The 25,710-nt window shown below is 38.6% G+C and overlaps 1 long non-coding RNA gene across 1 annotated transcript in view; it reads right to left on the bottom strand.

Moving 5' to 3' along the window:
• Positions 1–489: 489 nt before the first annotated feature.
• LOC119487894 overlaps positions 490–25,710 on the bottom strand; it is a 69,422-nt gene continuing 44,201 nt past the window's right edge. The window contains exon 3 of the long non-coding RNA XR_005206805.1: positions 490–1,622. This is a non-coding gene — a long non-coding RNA (uncharacterized LOC119487894). The remainder of the gene's footprint in view (positions 1,623–25,710) is intronic.

The raw sequence follows: 25,710 nt of genomic DNA, 5'->3' as shown, positions 1-25,710 counted from the left end.
TTTGAGCCAGAATATACGGATATTCAGATTTCACAATGAGACTTCTCCTTGAGCGGAACTTGGACACATTAACAAACAGCAAAATGTAAGAAGACGTTATATTTCTCTGTAGGGTGCTTTCCATAATGTTGTCAGACACTTTTAATAACAATCTGAGCCTGTCAGTGGCAAAATCAAGCACTTTTAGTGCAAATAACATTACATTGACGCTGCTCACTTGCCCTCGCAGCTTGTTTCACGAATGCCAGTTACTGAGCTATCCCTCAATACTGGACCAATATCAGAAATTGTTGTCCCCATTTGTCCCTTAGACACAAAAACATGGGGAAATGGGGTTGAAAAATAAATACCGAAGTTACCCTTTAAATACATTTCCCCAGCACACATTTCTTTCTCCTTTTTTAATAGTCTAATTCTTTTCAGTTTTGGCACTTTGCACACACTCTGATACAATATTCTAAGTCACTGAATATAATACTATTCTTGTTGCTTAAGCTGTTTATTGCCATAACCCTCCAGCTGTTAGAACAGAACAAAACATTAAAATACAGATTTTATTTCTACAATCAAACACGAAAAAATCACAAGAAATTGCAATCACAGTCGAAATTGTTTGCCATTTGTGGATTAAAAAATATGGAGTTGTCTCAGGGGGTGCACAGTTTATAATGATAATATCCCTTTCTTGTGATAATGGACTATGAATATATACTGTACAATGTGTAACATATTTGATTACAGTTATAAGCAAACCAGGCGTACACAGTATTTGTATTTCATACAGAAATGAACACTCAGTAACAGGCAGACCATCAAATAAGCAAACATATTCAGTAATGGCATAATTGTTTTTTTACGGGGTCTCCTTGTCACAGTCCAGGCCTGTTTTAATTTCCTGTCAATCATCCACATTATTAATAAAATCTAAATTGCTTTTTCTATTTGTAGCCTCAAACCTTTGTGAACACACAAGGATTTATCTCCAAAGTGCTGTAGCTGCATTAAAAGTCAAAATAAAGAGTTGAAATATTTTTTGTTAGAGCTGGATATCCTACTTAATTTTCATTGAAGCAGGATCCTTTTTAACGTCAAAGCCTCCTGGTGGACACAATCATTTTCAAATCTATCGGGGACATCCTGCAGACATGCTGAAAAGGCCGTGGATCATAAAACATTTCATGTACAATATTATTTTATCATGCTAATAATCATAATCTCCATTTTGACTGTGGGGGAGACACTGTGTTCTATTTTATTACTAAGTCTTGTCTACAAAGAATTTGGACTTTTGTGAAAAGTCGGTATTTCCATGGAGCTGGGAGTGCTGAAAGACTGTCCGGTAAAGCTGAGCTGCAGGAGGCAAAATCTCCTCCACAGTCTCAGGCAAGCTGGATACATGTCGCCATCCTGAATGAATAATTTAATCCTCAAAGTGTACTTCAAAGCTGCTCACCAGGTGGTGAGCCTCCCAACAGCTGCCTCACAGCCCAGCAGACAGTCAAAGATCGAGCAGAATGATTTTCTCCAAATGTTCGACAAAACTGTGTCCGGATGATAACATTGTGTTGCGGTACAATCACACCTGCCAGCAGACATTCCTCTTCCCCAGTCTTTTTCAGCTTCTGTTCAAGGGGACAACGGTGAAACAGTGGTTATCCTGATGAAAGGGAAAGCTTAAATTGAAGGGGAAGCTACCCACCTGGAAGATGATTCTACCTCTATTTGGCAAAAAAAGCTGCTTCATGGCTTCTCAAGATCAGCAGCGTATTGTGTTGCTCCAACCTGATCTTTTTCTGATGCCATCACTGAGGATGAGGGCACTTGATACGACTCCAGCAGATGTTGGACATCCGGACATTATTTTGAATTCCAAAATAAAAGGAAAGCTGCATTGATTTGGTCTATTTTAAATGTAAGCTACTGAGAGGTTTTTCAGTAAAACACAATCCACAATGGAAGTCTCCTGGCCTTGTGATTGGTCATTATTGGCATTGCACGGCGACAGGCGGGCCAAAAACTGCTGATCTCCCTGACACGGCCGAAAACCCAAATCCTACAGGGGAGAATAATTTGTATTGAGCGGGCTGCATTTGAAAAATAGGACTTTCTTTGTTTTGACAGATTGTAGCTCGCGCTCAAACTTTAGGCAAGGCAGTACACAGAACACAGCTAAATATAAACCTCATTATACTCCATGCCATCGTAGTTTCACTGACACTTGAGGCGTAAAGAAATGGCAGAGGTGCAGAGACGGAGGTTGCAACAGAACAAAAATGTGTCATGAATGAATGTGATGGTATCAAACTATACGCTGTATTCCCACAAGATGACAGCCTGAGCCTGCCAGCTTTTTTTTCTTTACTCTTGCAGAACATAATGCGGTGCATTTACAGAAATGTTATTGTTTTTACACAGCAATATTAGAGCTTTTATAGGCGATTAGGATTGTAATGGTTAATTTTAACAGAAAAAAAAATATCTGAATTAAAAATATATGTTTAACAAAGCAAAACGATGTTTATGGAGGGTAAAAAGACGACACCTCTGATGCAACACTTTGCTTATTTAGGACTAAGTGCACTTGACATTGGATATTTAGGACGCTCCAGAAATGGGATTTGGCCATGAGGCGTGAGGGGAAAAAAACGCTGAATTAAATTAAAACTGAGTAAGGGTTATGTGTAGAAACAAATTCATGATGCATTGAGCCATCTTTCACTTCCATTGACTTATTAAGCAGAGTTACTGTGGGAGGCAAATGATGGAGCTCCCCTGGAACTCACTACATCTTCCCACTTAACAGGGAGGCGAGAGCGCGCCAAACCCTGCAGGCTGACAACGCTCACCAAACAAATCATGGCAACACATCCACAGGCAGTCCAGAGTAAATTGTTGTATTAACCCCCAGGCAAGGGTCCCCCCTCAACAATTCAATAAGCAGAGACACATTCCTACACATCCTGACGGAAAAGCTAAGGATTTGACAGCCCACAGAGCACGCCGGTGCCAAGCTGGGAAGGCTGCTGGTGTTATGGGTCAGTGTGTTAATTGTTTTCTGTTTCAGGACGTTTATCTTTTATGGCTTCTTCTTCTGCTGCAGTCATCATGCAAAGAGAAAAGTAAATTATTTTCACCGGTCATTATAAGTCACCTCATTTTGACAATTTGCAAATAGAAGAGTTCTTCCTCCTGGAATATTGATGAACCTGGAATTACGGTTTATACTGTATCTGTGTTAAAAGTAAATTTGAGATATTTAGCCACACAGTTTCCACAAAACTAACACTTATTTGTTAGAACTAGGGCTGCAACTAATGATTATTTTTATTGTTCATTAATCGGTATGTTATTTTCTCGATTAATCGACTAGTTGTTGGGTCTATAAAATGGTGAAAAACGTATTTTACTATCATAGAGAAGTAAAGAAACCAGAAAATATTCACATTAAGAGGCTGGAATTAGAGAATTTTATTTATAAAAATACAAATAACTGATTAATCGATTGTCAAAATAGATGGCAATTAATTTAATAGTTGACAACTAATCGATTAATCGTTGCAGCTCTAGTTAGAACTAACTTAAACTTTATTCACCTCACTGTTTTTTAATAACATCTGTTCAAAAATCAAATAAAACCCCGTTTCTACTGTCAACCTTCATTATTCTAAACAGATATTAGAAGGCATCTCGTCAGATGAAACCTTTTAAATCAAAGTCTACATAATCTCAAGTATACTGTTGCTGCATGACTCATACTTTAGGAAGAAAGCTGACGGGTCAGGGGTGAAGGACACCGTCAGGAAGCGGACGCCATTATTTTGGCTTACTATAATCTCCAGATCAGATTAACTCCGGCTCAAATTAATCTAAAGTATTATGTGATCTGCAAGTCACGTCTCTCTGCCAACAGTACGTTTAAGCTGTCTGATGCGGTGTACGCGTTGTCTACTCTCATACCCTGTGACACATGTTCTGTATGGCAGGCATTGCTAATTAGATGAGATGCATTTGTCCGTGCAGCCTAGGCGGAGAGAGCTGACTACAAATGAAGCCGACTGCATCCGTTCAAAATGAATTCAGCCTGATGTCACCGCCACACTCCTTTTCTAATTCTGACAACAAAAACAATACTTTGCTGATATTTGCATTCAATACCATGCCTCCGGACAGCAACTCCCAGCAAACCATTCATTATATGAAAAACTGGAGATAAAGCATCCAATTAGCAATGTATGGTAATGTTGACATTTTACTCCTGCATTAAATAATGTTATTCTGCGATGTGGTAGCTTTTTCAACTCTTTCTTGGCTCCATGTCTACATAATACCTCAATTATCCAAAGATAAAAACTGAGAGCCACCACACAACGTCAACACTGTTGTACTCCATGTGTGCTATAATTGATATTTGTGTCTTGCGTCATTTACATAACAGGACGCAATTAAATATTTAGAAATCAGAAAAGCGCGTGCGTCACAACGGGCTTAAGGTCAGTGTTGTCAGCATCTCTTGCCAAACGAGAGCATTTTGTAAACATGTTTTAATGTAATAGGAGAAATAAACAAATATTTGTTTTGATATGTGCAAATAAACTGTATATGGAGAAGTGAAGCTTGGTTATAAGCAGGGGGTAGACACTTCATTGGCCTACAAAACAGTCAGCCTCCATTGCTGCTCCCCGTGTGTGCACCAGTTAAAAGCACCCGCTCATTGTGTTGGTATTTTTAGACGGCAGTAAAATCTCTCTTAGAATGCGTCGCCACATCTTCCAGATGACTAACGGCGTCTTTCATTTTCAAATTGCAAACATGCTGCTTTCTTCAGTTTACACAATAAAGAAATCATTCTAGCTGATAATCTAACATTATGATAATATTTTAACCAACCCAAACTGGTATGTGCACATTATACACATTTGTCACTCAAACTTTATATGCTGACTTTTTCTGGAACAAAATATTTTGACAAAAATAAAGTTAATCACTTGGCCTTTGGTAAAGCAATGCAAATGTTACAGTGGCTGCATATCTTACTTTTTAAAATAGGTTTGTTATGCTGTGGTGTCACTTTAAAGGTCTGATAACATAAAAAAAAAATACATCCACAGAGCCTTAAGAAATAATAGTGACAAATAAAAGTATGGCTCTTCCTGAAAAAAATTATTAGGATTGTGAATTAATCATTAAAAAAAATGTTGGCGGGTCTAAAATTAATGTTTTGTTCATCTCTGTGGAAGATATCTGACGTCTGGTTCCCACTTCTAACAAGGTCGTAAGCCATTAGCAAAACAACGTTGGTATCATGTGGTATCTCTGTGTCGTCAGTTAGTGTGGAAATAAAACGGATAAATGGCTGAATTTGATGGTAAATGTCTGGCAATGACTTGTTGTGAAGTAAATGCAATGGAATGAGAGAGTTAACAGGGATGTTATCAACAGCACCTTTAACTCTGGATGACAACATTTCTGCTCTCAGTATTTATAGTTTCTATCAGATTATAGATAGGTAGGTGGGTGGATAGATGGATGGATAGATGGATGGATGGATAGCCTTATTGATCCCCAAAGGGAAATTTACATAGATCACCAAAAACGTGCGTCACTCACACAAAAGACATGGGGTAGGTACAAAAAACACTGTATTTACAAATTTCTATATAAATGTTCATATTAACTAATTTACACTAGATAGAAGAAATAAAAAAATACAATAAAATAGAGTTAAAGATATATCTCTGCTGTGCAAATTGAAAGTAAAATATGTGTTGTGCAAATCGAAGTAGAACGTTCCTTGCGCCAAGCCACCCAGAAGATAAATCTCAAAGACTTATTTTGTGCCTAATTAAGTAAATGATTCCATTCAGGTACATTTCATTCAACATAAGAAGGTTGAAGGTTAAACACACCAACAGTTGCATCCCATGTTGTTAATAATAATCTTGTTATTAATTGCTTTGGCATCCTCAGCACCGCTCTCTGCCCTTCTTGATTTGAATTAGTCAAATATCCAGAGAGAGCGCCTTGTCAAGCTCAACTTTAGAACTCCATTCAGGCTGCTCAATTCTCATGAAGGCAGACAATTTTTCCAGGTGCTGTTTTTTTTTCTCTCCTCCATCCCCTTTTTTTCCTCCCTTTGCTATTGAGAACCTCTTACCCTCTTATAGACATGATCTGACAGGAAATCTTTGAGAGGCAGCGCTGTGCTAACTGCCCAGAGATTTCAACTGTCTGTTCTTGCTGGAGGAGAAGCTGAACGCTGGCCTCCTATTAGTCTAAACACATGGAGCCCCCCAATCCCCTGTCTCTCTCTCTCTCTCTTTCTCCCTCTCTATTCCTCTCTCTCTCTATCACTTCCTCTCCCTCTCTCTCTCACTACTCATCCCAGTCCTGGCGAGGGGGCTGACAGCTCTCAGCGTCCCAGCCTGTCAAAAAGGGCCTGTTATTCAGCACCCTCCCTCTGGGACAGTAGGAAAACACACACACACACACACACACGCACACACGCACGCACACACACTCGCATGAATCCGTGCACACTCACAGAACATGCTTTCACAAAGGCCTTGTACACAACACACACCCACGCACTCTGTCTCTCTCACACACACAAATATTTTTTCCCTATGCCTACGAAATACTTGCACATACAAAAACTTTTGACTGCTCTTAGAGGATGTTCTGCTTGTTGTCAGCGTTTCTCAAAAATATGCTGACATTCTGCATGCGCTAATCAGGATCAAATGTATTATCCATACAGACACTAATTTACCGAGCTTTCGCCTTTTTCCGCAGCAGCGCTGACACAAACTCCTCTCTTTATGGAGTCCTCTTGTCAATCCATGTGATTGGCTGAAATTTACCAATCATTAGCCACAATTTAATAATGTCTGGTGAATGGGGAAGAGCTGACAGGTGTCCAATCAGGAGTTTGAAATGATTCCTTAGAGATTTTGAATGCTAGCTTGCAAATGAAGCTGCAGGTGCCTCCGCAGCTGTATTCCCAAGTCCATCACAATACTATGTGCATACTAAGGAGCGGAGATTGCTCATTGCTCAGCCTGCTGTCTTGTCCTGACAATTTAGTTTTTTTTTTTCAGATTTCAGATCAGCAGAGATATGAATATGATCATGAAAAAAAACAACCCAAACTAAACTGTACCCCCAAAACAATAAATTAAATAAAAGTCCAACAGATTAATGCATTACATTTAAACGTCATGAAAGGAGAGGCTCTGTTGTTAAATGTTTTCATTCTGTTTTGTGGAGGAATCAGTTAGTGAGATTAATTGGGAACATTTATGATGTGTGATAAAAAAACGTGTTGGAGATAGTGCTGTTTCGTCATTTTAACAAATGGCATGAAAGCAAGCCAAACTCACACATTTAAAGTAGTATTTAAAGATCACTTTCACTCTTGCAGGTCTATTAAAAACCTGTGTGTTCTCTTGCTACAATGTAAACAATTATTTTCAAGGCTTAAGAAACCAACAAACAGTGGTGGAAAGTACCTAAGTACATTTACTAAAGTACTGTACTTAAGTGCAATTTTGAGGTATGTGTACTTTGCTTGTGTGTTTCCATTTTATGCTACTTTATACTTCTACTCCACGACAATTCAGAGGCAAATATTGTACTTTTACTCCACTATCTATTTGATAACTTCAGTTAATTTGCAGATTCAGATTAATAATACAAAATGTAATCAACAAATACATGTATTAGGTTACAATAAGAGGGAAGGGGTGCGCTATACCCAGAAGTATCTAAAGTAATTAAAACTGGCTCCACCTTTACCAGCTGCAGCATTAACATGATGTAAACATGAATGCATCAATGTTATAATCAAGCATTATAAAATGCATTATTCTAAAGAAATTTTAAGTAAAGTTTGATGCTAATACTTTTGTATAGGGATGCACCGATACCAATTCTGGATCCGATATCGGGCTGATACTGACTCAAATAGCTGGATCGGATATCGGTGACAATGGAGACAATCTAGTCAATTCAATTTTATGTTTATATACTGTATACATTATATACTGTAATTTTAATTCCTTTATGACCATTTTTTTGCTGCATTAAAAAGGTTTACATTTGAAGTGTAATTCCTGTTAATTTAGAAGATTTTTTTTACCAAGTTGCTGATGTACAATTTATTATTTTAATAATAAAGAACAATTAAATGAAATTATATCTATGTATTATATTTGTTTAAGTCAAGCCTGATGTTACCTTACACATAAAAGAATGATTCCAGTCACTTCCACACAGTGAGGCATACAGCTTATTAATTAAACACTACGGTTCGGTAGCCCAGGTATTGCTATCGATATCTGGACTGAAAAAGTCGGATTGTACATCTCTACTTTTTGTACTTATACTTAAGTCAAATTTTGAATGCATGACTTTTACTTGTAACAGTATTTCTACACTGTGGTATTGCTACTTTTACTTAAGTAGAAGATCTGAGTACTTCTTCCACCACTGCCAACAAATGATAATTCATTTCTAGTAGTATTATAGTAAGAACTATTATTATTCTCTGTATATAATTATCAAAGGACATCTTCAAAACTTAATTTACTTAAATGAATATATATTAATTTTGATTGAGATCATTCTGGGTATAATGGATATATTTCTACCACATTACACTTGATTTCACATTTGTTGTGATTTCCTCCTCTCTCACTCAGTGTATTGTATGAGCACACACACACACGTATTTTATTCCAAGTGTCAACATTTACCCTCATTTGGGTAATCACATCTACAGCAAGCTGTTGCTGTGTAGCATCTTTTTCTGTCTTTCTTTCTTATAATTCAAACCCACAGCTCGGGAATTGCTGTGGGGTAATCCCTGTTCAACTCCAAGGAACAAGTAATGATTGCAGCTGATCGCATGCGGAGCCACTGGAGAGCTGACGCTCTGTGCTCCAGAAGCCTTTAAAAACCATCACAGAGTCGGGGCTATTTATTACTTGATTAGCCACACAAAACCCTCTCGCCCGTTCACACAGGATGTTGGAAATAATAGCAACAAGAAAAACTGCCTCGTGCATTCAACCTTCACTATATCGGAAACTTATCAAAGTGAGATAAAAAACAACACAAGGGTGAACAAACTTTTTTCTGAAATGCCAGCTAAGCATGAACATAGTTCCCTTTTCTTCCCATGTGGCCCCTTTGTGAATAATTCCCCTCAAATCTGAGTAATCACAGTATTAGTGCCCTTTTTAAAAAAAGGACTTCTCTGTCTGCTAAATAAGGAGCTCTCTTAATTTCTCTTCTCGACGCCGGCTTAATTGCGTTAAGAATTAATGGTGCATTTTCACGGCCAAGCTCACCACCAGACACCGGTTACACTGCTCTTCCTGCTGGGCCCAATGCCACACAGCGGGCCCAGAAGTGCCTGTCGAGCGCCAACCCCGGTCTCACTCCTGCTCGGGGGTGAGAAACTTTGCGCTATACATATGCATGAATATCCCTCATATCTCCCCAAAGGCAGCTATATCTCACCATTAGTCGCTCTCAAAAGTCTTCTGCGGCGCGCGGTATTGACTTCTGGAATAATTTCAGGCAATCCCAGACGTGATTTATGGTGATGCACATTATCGATCACTTAAGGAGATATTTAGGTATTCAGAATAAAAAGTTATGTTCTCATTATGTTGATGGCGTGAGGCGCCAGGCCGAGGGGAGAGAGGAGGGGGAAGTCACTGTACACTTTACCGGAGAGGTAATTAGCACGTCTGAGTAACAGCGATGCTCCCCCCTCTCTGCTCTCCTGCTGCTGAGCCTGGGCTGACTTGCCTTATAGCACAAATTGTTACTGTCGCCCCACAGGTGGGAAACTAGCTCTCATCACCTCATCACCCCAGAGGATGTGAGACACAGCAACATATATTAAACCGCTATCCTCGCAGCGTGCGGCTAGTGTCTTCACGAGATATTTTACTCTTTATGGAGCCCATGGGGGACACACAAATCCAATACAGCTCCCTTTTAGAGGGGCACAGGCGAGGACATGCATACAAACAACTGGGATTTAGAGTGGTTCCTCTGCCAGAGGCAAGAAAAGTGACAAGCCATTGGAGTGCTTCGGGCGAATGCATCAGCACTGGCAACGCCGTGGGCTCCGAGACAATAGGAAATGAAGGAATTTACCTAATGTGAGATGGTGCATGGTTGAAACTGCAATTTCACGGCGGCCATAGCAGACAGAGGAAGAGATATAGCACAATGTTAATTAGACCCGCTGTGTGCTTTAATGCTTGAAATGACCGTAATTGTAACAGTCGCTGTAGTTTTTCAATCTAACAAATCACAACTTTACACTTCGGGAAAGTGTGGAGAAATTATTTTCAAAGTCAGAAAGTGTTGAAAACTTTTTTTTTTTCTTCTTCCACCAAGCAGTTTGGCTTCAAACCAAGGATGCCATTACCCTCTTTGGGGCCTGCTGATGAGAGACACCAGACTTTGTTCGCGGCTGGGAAAAAAAAAAAGAAACATGCGCAACACTTTCTAAAGCTGTTAATGTTTTATCCCATAATTCACAGGCCCGGGACTTGGGAGTATGTCTTTGTGGGAAAGCCTTGGCTGGACATGGTGGAACCAGCATCATTAGTGCCTGTCTCCCCGGGGTGGCATGTGTGGAAATTACTGCCCCAATCAATAAGCAAAGTCCAAGTGTTGAAATATTTATCCAGACAGAGCTTCATCCTTGCGGTGCACTGTCTGAGCACTCTTCCTGCACCTTAAAGGGTTATTCAGAAAGCCATATATGGACAAGAGTACACCTTGAAATCAATGGGGTGCCACTCACTGGCTGAGTGCTGAGTGCTACAGGAGTCCATTAATTTATTGTCGATACATGGGGCGGAAACAGCGTAGGAAGCGGAACTCCCCTTAAGGTGTACTCGAAATAGTGTTGTCACGATACTGGCATTTCTAACTTGGATACAATACCTCGAAGAATATCAATATCTGATTTTGATCCAAGGCAGGCAAAACTATTTTAAAGTGAAACTTGTACATGTATGAAGCCTGTGTGTGTCACTGTCGGAGTGAGAAAACGGCAGATTGTTTCATTAACACAAGAGATAGTGAAGGTTTCTTTTTTGTCACAGGGGGAAAAAAAATTGCTTTTGGTGATGAAAGTGTGACAAATGTGTACAAATATTCAAAATTGATATTCATTACAAAAAAGAATATTTATGGCAACATGAACTCAATCATCATTCTAAATGAAAGACACGGAGACAGCCACGTGTTAGTGCAAATGCAAGAGCTTAGTCACTGCCTGTTTACATCATAAACATTGCAGATTAATTCTGCGAGGGGCCGACGCATACACGCCCGACATCACAGTGTGATTCTCTCGGCAAGACTTCCTTTGAACTCCAACACTTAGCTTGTTATCTCACTTTATCTTCCCACAGAGCATGTTACGGACGATTAAAAGCTCTATGTGATACTTGGGCTAACATCTCATTATAAGAGTGAGCCCATTTGTATTGCTAACCTCCATAGTTAGAGTCCGCAAAGGATGACAGCTGACTTCCCCTCCTCAGCTTGAAGTACTCTGCTGAAACATATGCTCATTACGGAACCATAAAAAATTGCTCTCATTTGTTAATATAACATTTTCGGGACCCGGCGATGTGCTTGGGACATTGTCTGGCTGCAGTATAATGTGGCCCTTTGAGATGCACGAGTGGAAAATGATTTAGTCGCCTTCTTTTGTTGTGGCTCCTTGTTTGTTTACTTGCTCAGAGTGGCAATTTGTCTCCATTATTGTTTAGAGGATAATTGGTCGGATGATGTCTCAACAACGCTCAATAACCTCTGATCCTTTTCAGACCCTTGACCTTCATCAGACCCCTATAAATAAATCTACAAAACTCTATTTTGCCCACACGCCGATGACTTTCTTCCATTTGTCCATTTGGCTATGATGTAGAAAGTCACAGGAATTTATAGTCCCCATAAAATCCTAAAGAATGAGTTTTCTGTTCTGCAGAGGGGCCCGCCGTGTAAAACTGCAGCAGTGGCAACAACTACTGCATCATTCCCCTAATGATAATCTGATCATGTTGATAAGCTAAAGGGAAAACAGTAGACACTCTCGGCTGCCATAAATCTCAACTCTGGCAACAGTGTTAACAACCGCCGCGGGGATATAAAACGCTCATGACAACGCTGCCGGAGTGTGTGCGGGCACATACCACCGTCACCGATAAGTGATCAGAGGACCGTCTGTCTGTCCACAATCATGTCGCACTCCTCATTAACTGAAAGGTCTTCATTAGGGTCCGAGACACAATGTTTAATTAACATTATCAGTGTTTGTAATTGTCGTTTGTTGCCTTGTTGTTTTACATTTCTCAGTTTGGCTGGGAAGCTGCTCTTTATACGAGACAAGATGCCTTTTGGATGCCGATAGTTCATCAAGGACGAAAATGCCCTGAAGAAGGCCCCCGTGCTCGGTTGCTCCCTTGACCCTGTTCACACATGTGAATGAAGATGCGACAGGCATGTGGGAACAGATTTCAGAGCATGACGTTCTCCCATTATGCTCTGCATCCTACAGAGAAGCGATTTTACAGAGAGCATGAATGGAAAAAAAGGGCTTTCTGTTGTGGGAGGCCAGAAGAATGTGCCGCACGGCATTCATGGAAGAGATATGGCATCTGCAACCAATTCTGTCCGCAGCGTTCAATAAATCTGCAGCGTATCAGTGATTGTACTCGCACACATGCAGGTACACATGTACTTTTGTTTGAGTGTGTAATTACGTGTGTATGTGCGTTGTATTTGTGTTTATATTTCCATTACGTGTGCTTGCAAGTGAGGTGTGTGTTTGTGCGATCCAATGTGTGTGTGTGTGTGTGGCCCGTTACGGCATGGGTATATATGTGTCTGCGACTGTTCTACAATCTGTCTTTCATGGTTTGGCGTGGACGCAGTCCAAGGCGCCCAGCTGCTTTAGATCAACACTCAATCACGGTTCACCTCATCGGAGCTTAATTCTTTCTGATTCACATCGGCCCGATCTGACCACCTCAGTGTGTCCCAGTGCTCACAGTAACTGGCACTGTCTGGTGGAATTGGTTCCACATCCCTCCTGTGTTACAAACCTTGGAAATCCTGTAGCTGTGTAGTGTTTGTGTTCAGGGATGCAGATGGCTAATCAGGACTGGCTGCAAAATCTAATGTCATCTGACAGAGCATGTTAATCTACACAGACACTCGGCCAAATTTCACCTGTTAATAATGCATCATTTATGCACAAATAAAAAAATCGGAAGATGAAAAATAAATAGGGCTGTCAAAGTTAACGCGATAATAACATGTTAACGCAAATTTGTTTTAACGCCACTAATTTCTTTAATGCATTAATGCAAGTTGCAATTTTTCTAGGTGGTAGTACTCAGTTTTAAAGCTAGAGTGAAGATACTGGCATTATATGGTATATCATTGTATTATAATTATTGATGAGTTAATGTGTTCATCCTTTTAATGTTGCAGCTGGTAAAGGTGGAGCTCATTTTAACTACTTTATATTAGGGCTGTCAAAGTTAACGCAATAACAACGCGTTAACGCAAATTTGTTTTAACACCACTAATTTCTTTAATGCATTAACACAATCGATCTTTCGGAGGTTGTAGCAGGCTCAAAAATTAGAAAACCTAAGGAATCCATTTGTACAAAGCAAGTCTTACTAGCTTGTCAAGAAGGGGGCTAAATAACGCTCCTAACTTACGCTAAATTTTGGCAAGGAAAAACTAGCATGGCCATTTTCAAAGGGGTCCCTTGACCTCTGACCTCAAGATATGTGAATGAAAATGGGTTCTATGGGTACCCACGAGTCTCCCCTTTACAGACATGCCCACAGCTGTTGTTGCCTGTTGGGCTTGAGTTTGTTATGATTTGAGCATATTTTCTATGCTAAATGAAATTCCAGTGAGGGTTTCAGGAAAATATTTGTCATTGTTTTGTGTAGTTAATTGATTTCCAATAATAAATATATATATACATTTGCATAAAGCAAGCATATTTGCCCACTCCCATGTTGATAAGAGTATTAAATACTTGACAAATCTCCCTTTAAGGTACATTCGCGATTCATCACGGACAATTATGCGATTAAATATTTCAATCGATTGACAGCCCTACTTTAAATCCTTAAAAAGTATAAGCACTGTCAGGGTTTCTGGACAATATTTTTCATTATTTTGTGTTGTTAATTGATCTCCAATAATACATATTAAAAAGGTGCTTAGCTGAGCTTGAATCTTAAAAAGTGTGGTTGTTTATGCCTTTGTTTGGTAAAGGAGGCACTTTTATGCAACATTAAACAAAAATGTTTACGAAATGTTTACAAAAAACTAGTCACTTCAGTGTCTACCTCCATTGAATCATACTCATGAAAAGCCTCACGCTCTACAGGTGCAAGATTTCACCTTTGTCAATGACGAAAATGATTGATTTGTGCATTTCACATTTGGCAAGATTTTGTTGAAACTGAAATGTGTGGCAGCCTGAGAAACAAGAAAGCTGCAGATAAAAAAATAAATAAAACGGATCTTCTAAAGTGAGATTCAAAGCAGGCGTTTTTCCTCCAAGATGAGACGCACTCCCGGCGTCTGACACATAATACGCCGGGGCCTTGAATATTGGAGCGAAATAGGCTGAAAGCATGCTTCTTGTAAAAGACGAGAAAATGAAAACAAAAGGCAACACTCTGTGTCTCTGTTACCATGGTGTGTCTCACTGTGCATTTGGGACTCGCTTTTGCAATATGAGGAAAAACTACAAACTTTACTCTCCCTGTAATAAGCTGACAAAGAGAGCCCTTGCCAAGGTGGTGTTAGCCCCCTCCAATTCCAGATGCTGAAATCCCACTGTGAGAATGTGAGAAATGGCGAGAACCTGCAGCAGATTTATTCACTGCTGAGCTCCCTTTCTAGCATTAGATCAAAAATATTTCTATTCACCGTCTCCCATTGTTGAAACAAATGAGAATTTCTACACCGGCACACCACTTCTACACGACCAACTCCTACCACTGAAGAAGATGCCTTTATCCCGCTGCTTATTTTCTCAAGCTTTTCGGTGCATGAAAGGATCACATAAAACAGTATAAAAAAATATATAAATTTAAGAGAGAGCACAGTGAAAGCTCAGGCATTAGCCTAAATACTGCTGAATTGATTCCAAATTGTTTCCAGGGTGTAAGCCGGGCCAGCCAGAGCAATTTGATCTGAATTTGTGTAAAGCCAGTCTCCTGTGTGCACTAGTTCTCTTAATTTGAATGTTCATTATCGGTTCATTAGTGACTTCCTGACTTTATAGCACCGATCTTTTACTACATCAGTCCTCCTCTGACAATAATTGGTAACATAACATAGACTCAGTTAGCTTCGCTTCACGCATCAGACACCAGTAGCCTGCCCATTAAGTCTCTCAAACTCAATGTGTAGCCACGTTTGTGTGAACGCTAAAAGTTAAGAACAAGCGCTGAAAGAAAATACACAACACACACACCACATACACACACATCTATATTAATGAGGAAACCTGATTTCCCAAACGATACTATAACTACTCCTTGAATTAAATATTTGTAAATCAATACATTAATAATGATCCAAATTGATAACCTCCTTAGCATCACTGTTAATGTTTAATATATTGGGATTACGGTGGAACATTTTAAGGCATAAGTGCTTTTTATTCTTTTAATTTAATAACAATTTATCCTTGCTTTTAAAATACATTAAAACCTTGAAACTAATATTTAAAAAGCCTGCGTTGCCATAGCCATAACCGTGCAACTTTAAACATATTTATGACCCAACAGTGGCGGACTAAATCCCAGGTTGTTTTGTTCACAAACTGCTTCGGTTTCCCGTCGGCTCGCTGGGTTAATTATGTCAGTTTCAAATATTTTGTGCCGGCTGAATATTCTCCTTTAAGTGGGGTCTACTGTGTTGAAATCCAACACCCACCTCGGTCCTCTTTCCCTCTCCATAATGTACACATATGTGTTTGATTATCCCTCCCGCTTGGAAAGACAAGTGAAAAGGAGTCCAACTAGTATGAGTCCCATCCCAGAAATGCCTCATCTCATAACCACCACAGGAAATAAGGAGCAGTCAAAGGTCAGGGCAGAATAAAAAAGAAAAACAACTACTGGAGCTTTATTTTTGACAGTGAAATCTTTGCTTGATTTTTTTTCACTTACCAGGTGATGTTCTGTATTTATCAGCATTGCACCACATAAAGAAAGCTGGAAATCCAGTCAATACACAGGATATAAAAAAAGCACGCTAGGCGTAATATAATGTACAGTATTGTGTAATAAACTGTAAGATAATACAATGGGCATCTGTCAGTGAATATGGGCATTAGATTTAAACCATGTGAGCTATTTTCCAAAGCCTAGATATGATCTTCTAAATTGAGGCTGCTGTTATTGTTTTGTCTCTATCTGATATTCATTGACTTCACGTGTCAATCAAAACTCTCGCTCTTCTCTGTCTTTGAAGGCTTGAAAATCCAGCAATATAATCAGGTTTAAGCGCCATTTCGAATCACTTGGAGAACTTTAAAAGCCAGTTCGCAAAACAAAAGGCTATTCGCAGCCAGTGGTCTGTGGAGTGTGCACTCACAATACATACCAGATTACTCACCCTCCTTCAATGCAGACACAATATATTCACTCCGCCTTTTCCCCTCCGTGCTCTGTTCGGCAGATGCCCACACAGGGATAGGGAAAGCCATTGTATCTAATTGCAATGCTCAGGATTTTGATTACACTCTTGCCTTGAAAGCACAACACTGTAAAAGAACAATTGCTCAGAGAGCACCGAGCAGCAGGAGGTGCAATTTCAGCCCCTTCTTAATGAGAGAACATATCAAAAGGTAAAAGGGAGGAATTTATACTTTAATTCCATTTCTGAAGTAATAAAACGCGGGGCCCTTAATTTATTAGTTTATTAAAGATGGAACTAAACCTACTGTAGGACTATTCTATTTCTCTCCTCTTTGTGTTGTGTTTCAAGGATCCTTCCATCCGGGTGTGTTTTGCCCATATTTCTGAAAATATTAACCTCAAAGCGGACTTCCCACAGGGTTTGAGTGATGTAATGGATTAATAAGATGACTATAATGTGCTGTAGCTTCTGTCTCTAGGACACACATAAAATGGAACCAGTCCTGGGAACCTACATTTTAGTTCACATGTCACACGGCCTCGCAACCGTAAAACGCATCAACTGGAACTGTTCATTACCGGCAGTTTAACTTGTTGTTAATCTACAAAAGTGCTGGTGGTGGAGGAAGTATTCAGATTTTTTACTGAAGTAAAAGTAGCGATACCAATAGTGTAGAAATATTCTACTGTTAAATGTAAAAGTACTAAATTCAAAATTTGCTTAATTAAAAGTACAAAAGTATCAACATCAAAATATACTTAAAATACCAAAAATAAAAGTATTCTTTATGCAGAATGGCCCATTTCAGAATAATATATATTATATCATTGATGCATTAAAATGTCCATTACTTTAATGTTGCACTCGGTAAAGGTGGAGCTTAGTTTTTATACTGCCAGGTAGCTTATGAATTTAACCAACAAATCAATAAAGTCATATCTTTATCCAATTTAATATATCACACTTTATTTGTTGATAATATTTTGTATTATTTATCTGCAAAGTAACTAAAGTTAAAAAAATAAATGTAGTGGAGTAAAAAGTACGATATTGACCTCTTAGATGTAGTGGAGTAGAAGTATAAAACAGCACAAAATGGAAATAGTCAAGTTAAATACATGTATCTTAAATGTACATTTACTTAAGTATATTTACATACTTTCCATGACTGGTATTAATACCAAAATGTAAAAATACTCTGCTACAAGTAAAAGTCCTGCATTCAAAATTTTACTTACGTAAAAGTACAAAAGTATTAGCATCAAATACTGTATATACTTAAAGTATACTAAAAATATTATTCATTATGCAGAATGGCCCATTTCAGAGTAATGTTTATAATATCACTGGATTATAAAAATTGATGCATTCATGTGTTCATCACTTTAATGTTGCGGCTGGTAAAGGTGGAGCTCATTTTAACTACATGTACTTAACTCTCTGCTGGGTGGCTTAATCCAGAATAATGCATTATATCAGTTCAGTTATATTTTGTATTAATCTGAATCTGCAAAGTAACTAATAACTAATGTTGTTAAATACATTTAGTGGAGTAAAAAGTACAATATAATAATATAATTACCTCTGAGATGTTGTGGAGTAGAAGAGTAAAATAGCATAAAATGAAAATACTCAAGTAAAGTACAAGTACCTCATTTGAGTACTTAGTTACATTCATTTGAAAAGTGCTTAATGTTGTTAAATTCATCTCTTATTCCAAGAGTATAGGAATTGATTTCAATGGATTAATCAAGTACAGTTTATACAGTTTAAAGTTCATACAGTATTTAGAGAAAGTTTTAAATGGCACATTATGTATAACAATTTTAAATTCAGATGATCTACTGTGTCTGGTTACGGAAATCAAAAACATACTCTAAAGTGCTGACTTTCAGCTTGAAAGTCAGAGCATCCTATAAAATTCAATATGTGCTGTGGAGTTCACTCTAACTAGTAATAATTATTTTTTCTGTATTATTCTTATTACATTTATCAGTGTGTGGCCCTGTGTGGGAGGGCTTATTGCAGGGGTTAAATCATCTCTGCTGACACACTCTCACATCTTTGATTCTACCTCCTCAATCCAGCAATTTTGCGTAGTTGACCTTGCTCGCTACAAAAGGAAGTGAAGTGCAGAGCAGGGTTTTACATCAGACAGTGAAGAGAAACTGCTTCTCCTCTCTGAGTGCTAAGTGACAAATGACACTGGCCCCATGGAAATGCTGGATCTTCATAAAGTCTGCTTAATAACCTGATTATCTGAATAACAGTGCACCTATAGTCTAACGCGTTTTGAACGGATTTCATTGACCCTAAATGTACTGTGCCTATAAAGGAAAAATATACAATGTACATGTGAAGAAAATACATGTAGATCACTCAAACCTTTGAAAGCCTTGTCTTCAAGTGCAGTTTAATAATTCTGCGTCTGATCCTGTAGAGCTGAAACAACTCAGTGTGACACCGACGGTCTGACCTGCACCGCTCTGCTTATACTGTTAAAGAAATGTAGAGGCGCAGGTGTTCTGTAGCAGTCATTACTGCATCATCTGGAGGTAAAGATGGCACTAAATCATATTCCTGACATATTCAACAACAGGAATACTGCATTTTCTGAGTAGGTGTAAAGGTCTTGATGAGCATAAAGTACGATTTAGCATTTTAATATAGTCAAATGTGAAAGGCAAAGATGTTCTTGAACAATATCTTGAATAAAAATACATCTTAAAAATTGCTTTAGATTTTGTTTTATTAAAACAACTGAATAATTGTATTGTAATTACACAACAATACATTTTTTTTTGTTCAGAATTATTTTCTAACTGTGCGTATCATGAAATGAAGAAGAATAGTCACTCAGCTTTAAAAGATTTAAAATTCACAAAATTATCCAGCATAATCATTATTTAAATAGGATTCACAGCTATATTAAATTACTTTAAATCATTTTGAGTGTCATATTCTGCCATCATCCACACATTCACTTTTTAAACATAATCATTAAATACAATACTTGTACAACAGGTAGTGTCAGTCAAGCAGCCTATTAGTGAGTAAATGTCAATCTAACCATGTTGATAATTTATATAAGTCATCGCTGGACTCTACTGTTGATTTTTATTTCTCCTTATTATTATTTTGTTATGCATATATGACTCGGGGTGAAGGTTGCATACTATACACATGCACTTTGTAACCTTTGTATAAAGGCCATAATACTATTTCTGTAGGTCATTTTGCGGGTGACAGTAGACTGTTGAACCTATAATCAAAATGAAGACTACTCCCTTAGGTATTATTAATAATAAATTGGTATATTAATATATGAATCACGTATTAATCACGGCTCCAGCCATCATGCATCTTCCCAAAAAACCTAAAGAATATTTCACGTCTATACGCCACCACGGCAGCTGGCGTGGGTAGTTAAGTTAAGTCATGTATTGTTGTGTGATTTATGCTGTTTGCCTGGAGTCAACAGGCTGGGAAAACAACAAACTCCGAAGGTAAACACCGTTGATGCACCGGGGCATAGGCCTACTCGTCTTGATTAATGAAAGGAAGTCAGATCTCATGCAGATTAGTGCAGCGTTGGACGGCATCCTCTGTGAATATTAATTTCCCTTGAAGAGGTGTTCTCGCCCTCTCTCCTCAAACACTGCTCAATATATTGGACGAGGTCGCCGGAGAAGGTCGCAGACAAAGTTCTCTGGCAGCTAAATTAAAGTGCTTCATTAATGGACTGAAAAGGTAGTGAATCCAATCAGTGTTTAGCTGTTATTCCTTTTCCTCCATCACCCGTCTCTATGTCTTAATGGATGCCATTATGCTCTAAGAGACCTTGCTGTTAGAAATCAAACAAAGTATTTATTCCATCATAAACAAATTGTTGTAAATTACTCTCATGATTTCAGTCAGTTTCTTTTTTATTTAATTAATTTGTACATTTGTTTTTATTTTTTTTCTTCATTCTTTAGATTTTTCCCCCCTCACCGCTACTTTTTTTGTGAGTAAAATAGATTCAATTAAAAGGAAGATCAACTATTAGAAAACTCAACAATTTTCACTTGAAAGTTTTTGTCTGGTAACATTTTACACAAAAGCTTTTCTTGCGTGTAGAATTGTTTTGATTCACTCTGAATTGAATATTTCAACACTTTTCACATCCCCAGATATACAGTGTTTTGTATAAGGCCTTGATGAACTCTTTGTTAAGAGAACAACGCTGTCAGTGTTCATATTGAACAATGCTAAAAAGTGACCTTGACAGACTCCGATACAGTAGTATACCCTCACGGCGACTGATCTGAGGAGATAGCGAGATAGAAGACTTATCCAGCCCTTTCACCTGTCAGTGTTCACGAGGGAAAGGAGGGGGAAAAGAGGCGGCTGCAGCTTCGGGGTATCGGTGACAGAGTGAGTGTGTCTGAGGAGATCGGTGGGGGAGATTAACGGCTCAGTCCATCTCTGTCACTGTCGCTGAACCTTGACACAGCTTAGAGGTATTACGAGGTCACCGGAGTAAATGGCGTCGCAGCACCGGAGGAGGCCGAACCGGGTGGTATGCAGATACCTGAATGTATCGATCGATGCGTTATCATGCAATAATGCCTCAAGACATCCAGCATCCCAAGCCGTGTGCTTAACATCTCATATTAAATGAGAAATAAGGATCATCCTCTCACTTGAGCATGTGCTTTTACAGTGCTTGCGTGTCTCTGAAAATACACTATTCAAATGTTGCAGGGATGCTGTAATGCTTGGAAAATCAATATCTCATTCAGGGGCAGCAGAAAAACACATAACGTGATTCAAGACTAGTCGGGGTTGCTCAGAAACAGGGTGAGAGCAGTGGAGGACGAAGTACTTGAAAGCCACACTTGTGTAAAAGTATTATAGATATCTAACCAGAAAATGACTTTAGTAGAAGTTAAAGTCACCTATTTGAATATTACTTGAGTAAAACTTTTAGTGTTTGATATTTACTGTACTTAAGTATGAAAAGTAATTTTCTGAATTTAAATGTACTTAAGTTTTGAATGTAAAAGTACAAATAAATGCTGTTAATTAAAAAGCAAGGAGAATTTTGAGATATATGAAGTTTATGGGGAGATCACACATGCATGATATTAATATTTGCCCCACGTTCACTTCTATTCTATGCAAGTGAACGTGCAAAAATGCAAATGCTGTTCACTTTGGTGAACTTTCAGTTTGAAAATTGCCTCAGCAGGCGATGGTCACTCGCTTGCATTGGCACGTGTGACCGTGCCCTTATTATTCCTGTTAAAGAAACAGTGTGTAACATTTCGGGGATCACACATTTTTTTATTTGTTTATCTGTACCTTAAAGGGAGATTTGTCAAGTATTTATTACTCTTATCAACGTGGGAGTGGGCAAATATGTTTGCTTTATGCAAATGTATGCATATATTTATTATTGGAAATCAATTAACTACACAAAACAATGACAAATATTGCCCAGAAACCCTCACAGGTACTGCATTTAGCATAAAAAATGTGCTTAAATCATAACATGGCAAACTGCAGCCCAGCAGGCAACAACAGCTGTCAGTGTGTCAGTGTGCTGACTTGACTATGACTTGATCCAAACTGCATGTGATTATCATAAAGTGGGCATGTCTGTAAAGGGGAGACTCGTGGGTACCCATAGAACCCATTTTCATTCACATATCTTGAGGTCAGAGGTCAACGGATCCCTTTGAAAATGGCCATGCCAGTTTTTCCTCACCAAAATTTAGCATAAATTTATAGCGTTATTCAGCCTCCTTCTCAAGCTAGTATGACATGGTTTGTTATCAATGGATTCCTTAGATTTTTTAGTTTCTTACGATGCCAGTATCTTCATTCTAGCTTTAAAACTGAGCCCACTACAACCTAAAAATCAGAAGTTGCGTTAAAGAAATTTGTGGCGTTTAAATGAATTTGCGTTAATGTGTTATATCACGTAAACTTTGACAGCCCTAATTATAATATAGAAATAAAACCACAGCTGATTATGACTGACACAGTATAACATGCTTAAAGGAATAATGAATAAATAGGAATATACGATATACACGCCAACATGCGAATAAGAGGGTACTGGCACTTTTTTTTTTCCCACTGAGATACTCCCAAAAAAAGTAGTGTAACAAAGTCTTAATACTTTGTTATATTACACCACTGGGTGAGAGTAAAAATAGTGCCTTTAGTAGCATCCGTACATCCTATGTGGCATGGCGGTAAGCATGGGCTTCAGAGAGTATTTAGAGTTAAACTTTGACTGCAGTGGAAGTTGTATTATGTGGGGTTTTGCAGTGCCAGCCTTGCTCAGCTGTCTGGTTAATACTATCATCAAACACTTTTTCTTCCAAAGATGGAACACACACCACGTCTGGTGCGAATCTCTTTGTCTGTTTTGACAGAATGTTGGAGAAGTAAAAGCTAACAAAACTAACAAGCAGGTTGTGTGTGTGTGTGTGTGTGTGTGTGTTTGAGACGTGTGTGTGTGAGACGTGTGTGTGCTTCTGAGCATTGACACACGCTTACACCTGTGTTTGTGAACGTGTGTATATTCATCCTCCCACAAGGCATGTGCTGCGCTGGAGGCGTTTCTATACAAAAATGATCCCGCTTTTCCAGTATCAATAGCAGCTTCAATATCAGCTGCTATTAAGTTAGATTTCCCACGGTTCCTGCTCAGCACAATTTTGGATAGATTAAAAAGCAACGCAGAAGGTGCCCAATAAATCAAGTGCAATGCAATGACTCAGGCCTTTGTGTGCCAGAAACCTGCATGCAGGATATGAAAAAATCCTAATGCGCTTGATAGAAGTTAGTCTAACTTCTACAGCCTCGTGCAGAAAGCAGACATGAAGAAAATAGAAAGTGCTTTACTTACTAGATAGTGACTGCAGGGGTGGTAGGTGTAATGTGGTTAGACAACCTGTTAGTAAGAAAATAAGGTGGTGGTCAGTCTGTCCATGGATAACATGAAGACAATAGTGTGTGTGTGTGTGTGTGTGTGTGGGAGTCTGAGTGGGTGTGTGTGTGAAACAATTATTCCAATTTTCTTTTTTGTTATTTTGCACGCTAGGTGCATCAATTTTGTCTTTAAAAATCTCCTTAAATCAGGGAAATAAATAGTCACAAATGAGTACTTAGTGGAGAATTGGTGAACTAAATTGGCTAGGAATATGTGTGGGTGAGTGTGTAAGGGAGAACAATTGTGTGTGCGTGTGCTTCCTGCTCTCGGGCGCACAGCAGGAGACGATAAGGAGCCATGACAAACACACACTCACAACCATTTACAATCTGAATATACTGTACGTTTCAGCTACTTATACTGGCATCCATCATTGACATAACAGGTGGCCTGGAGCTGACCAGGACAGACTTGTGAATATCAAACTCAAATGTGTCACAAATGAGCATTGGATTTTACACTCTCCTCTGTCCAAACTCAGCGTTGGACCGCAGTGTTTTTTTTTTTTTATTTTATGCTGCAAGGCTGAAACTACAATTCACATTGATTGCAATGTGAAAGGACTCCATATAACGACTATTTTGCAATTCTAGGACGCCTGCAAAATACTGCGTGCAGCTGCGGGGAAATCTCTGCTGCACCTCCAGTTCGATATATTACGAGCAGGCTCTCCGTCTGGCCGGAAGATAACCGATGTTCCCCCCCGAGGTGAAAAACTTATTTCCTCCTAAAAGAGCTGCAATAAATATTGACTTGATTTACACTAAAATGTACACCTGTGGCATTCTAAAGGGCATTTAGTGAGACAGACTAACAGCCCAATGAAGTGTCCATGAATCTCCCCATCTCCCCCATGGATGGAAATTCATGGTAAACGTTATACGGCCGCAGCAGCCATAGAGTGGCTGTATATCCAGAGCTGCCACATGATATTACACTTTCCCATATGTTTGGTGCTGTTTCCAGCCTCGCATCCCGTCGTGTGGTGTACTTTTGACCTCCCCCTCCATAAAAAGGCCGATGTTCACGAGCAGAGCCGAGTCTGTCACATGTACAGTGGATCCATCTGGAGCTGGGCTTGGTGTGTGCCAATGCTTGCTGAATATGTTATTATTAATAGAGCTGAAACAGTTAGGTCATTAATTGATATTAATGGATGGAAAAAAATATATTTTCAGGGTTCCCACACCTTCTTCAACATTAAATTCAAGAACTTTACCTCAAATTCAAGGACCCAACGCGATCAAGGTTAATTTCTGTTACAACACTGAGAATTTTCCTAATGAGAACTACCAGGCTTTATGAGCTCACAAGACAACAATTACAAAGAGAGAAAGAGAGGCTTGAATGTGTGAACACTTCTCAGCTGTGCTGTGTTACAGTGATGGCAGACTATCAACACAGCACAGCAAAACAAGATATTGTGTAAGTTGAAGAACAGATTTCTAATATTCTTGCTAAAATATGTAAATTAAAGCACTTTTAATGGCCCATGTCTAAAAAAACATTCAAGGCATTGATTACCCGCCCCCCCACACAAATTCACAAACTTCCATGGTTTTCAAGGACACAGGAGAACCATGTATTTTGATAATTAATTCATCATTTGTGTTATTGCCCAAGCACAAAATGACAAATATTGTTTTAACAAAATGTGAGTTAGTGTGTGTGTGTTTCTTTTTTCTTTTTTTCTGCTTTATATGATTGAATATACCAGAATATCTTTGGATTTTAGACTGTTGGACAGACAAAAAACATCATTGTAATATGCCACTTTTTAAAATATTTTCAGTTATTTTGTATATGAAACACTTATAATAAATTAATCCATATGCAATAAATAAATAAATTAATCCATATGCAATATTCCATAACATGTATTACAATAATACAAAGAAATGTTATTATTTCATTGTTATTATTAACATTGTTGTTATTATTACTATTATATTATTACTAGTATTATGACTATCATTTTATTATTTTATTATGTGTAT

This window comes from Sebastes umbrosus, chromosome 5, assembly GCF_015220745.1.
Source record: "Sebastes umbrosus isolate fSebUmb1 chromosome 5, fSebUmb1.pri, whole genome shotgun sequence".
Classification (NCBI taxonomy): Eukaryota; Metazoa; Chordata; class Actinopteri; order Perciformes; family Sebastidae; genus Sebastes; species Sebastes umbrosus.
This window is presented reverse-complemented; position numbering and strand designations above follow the sequence as displayed.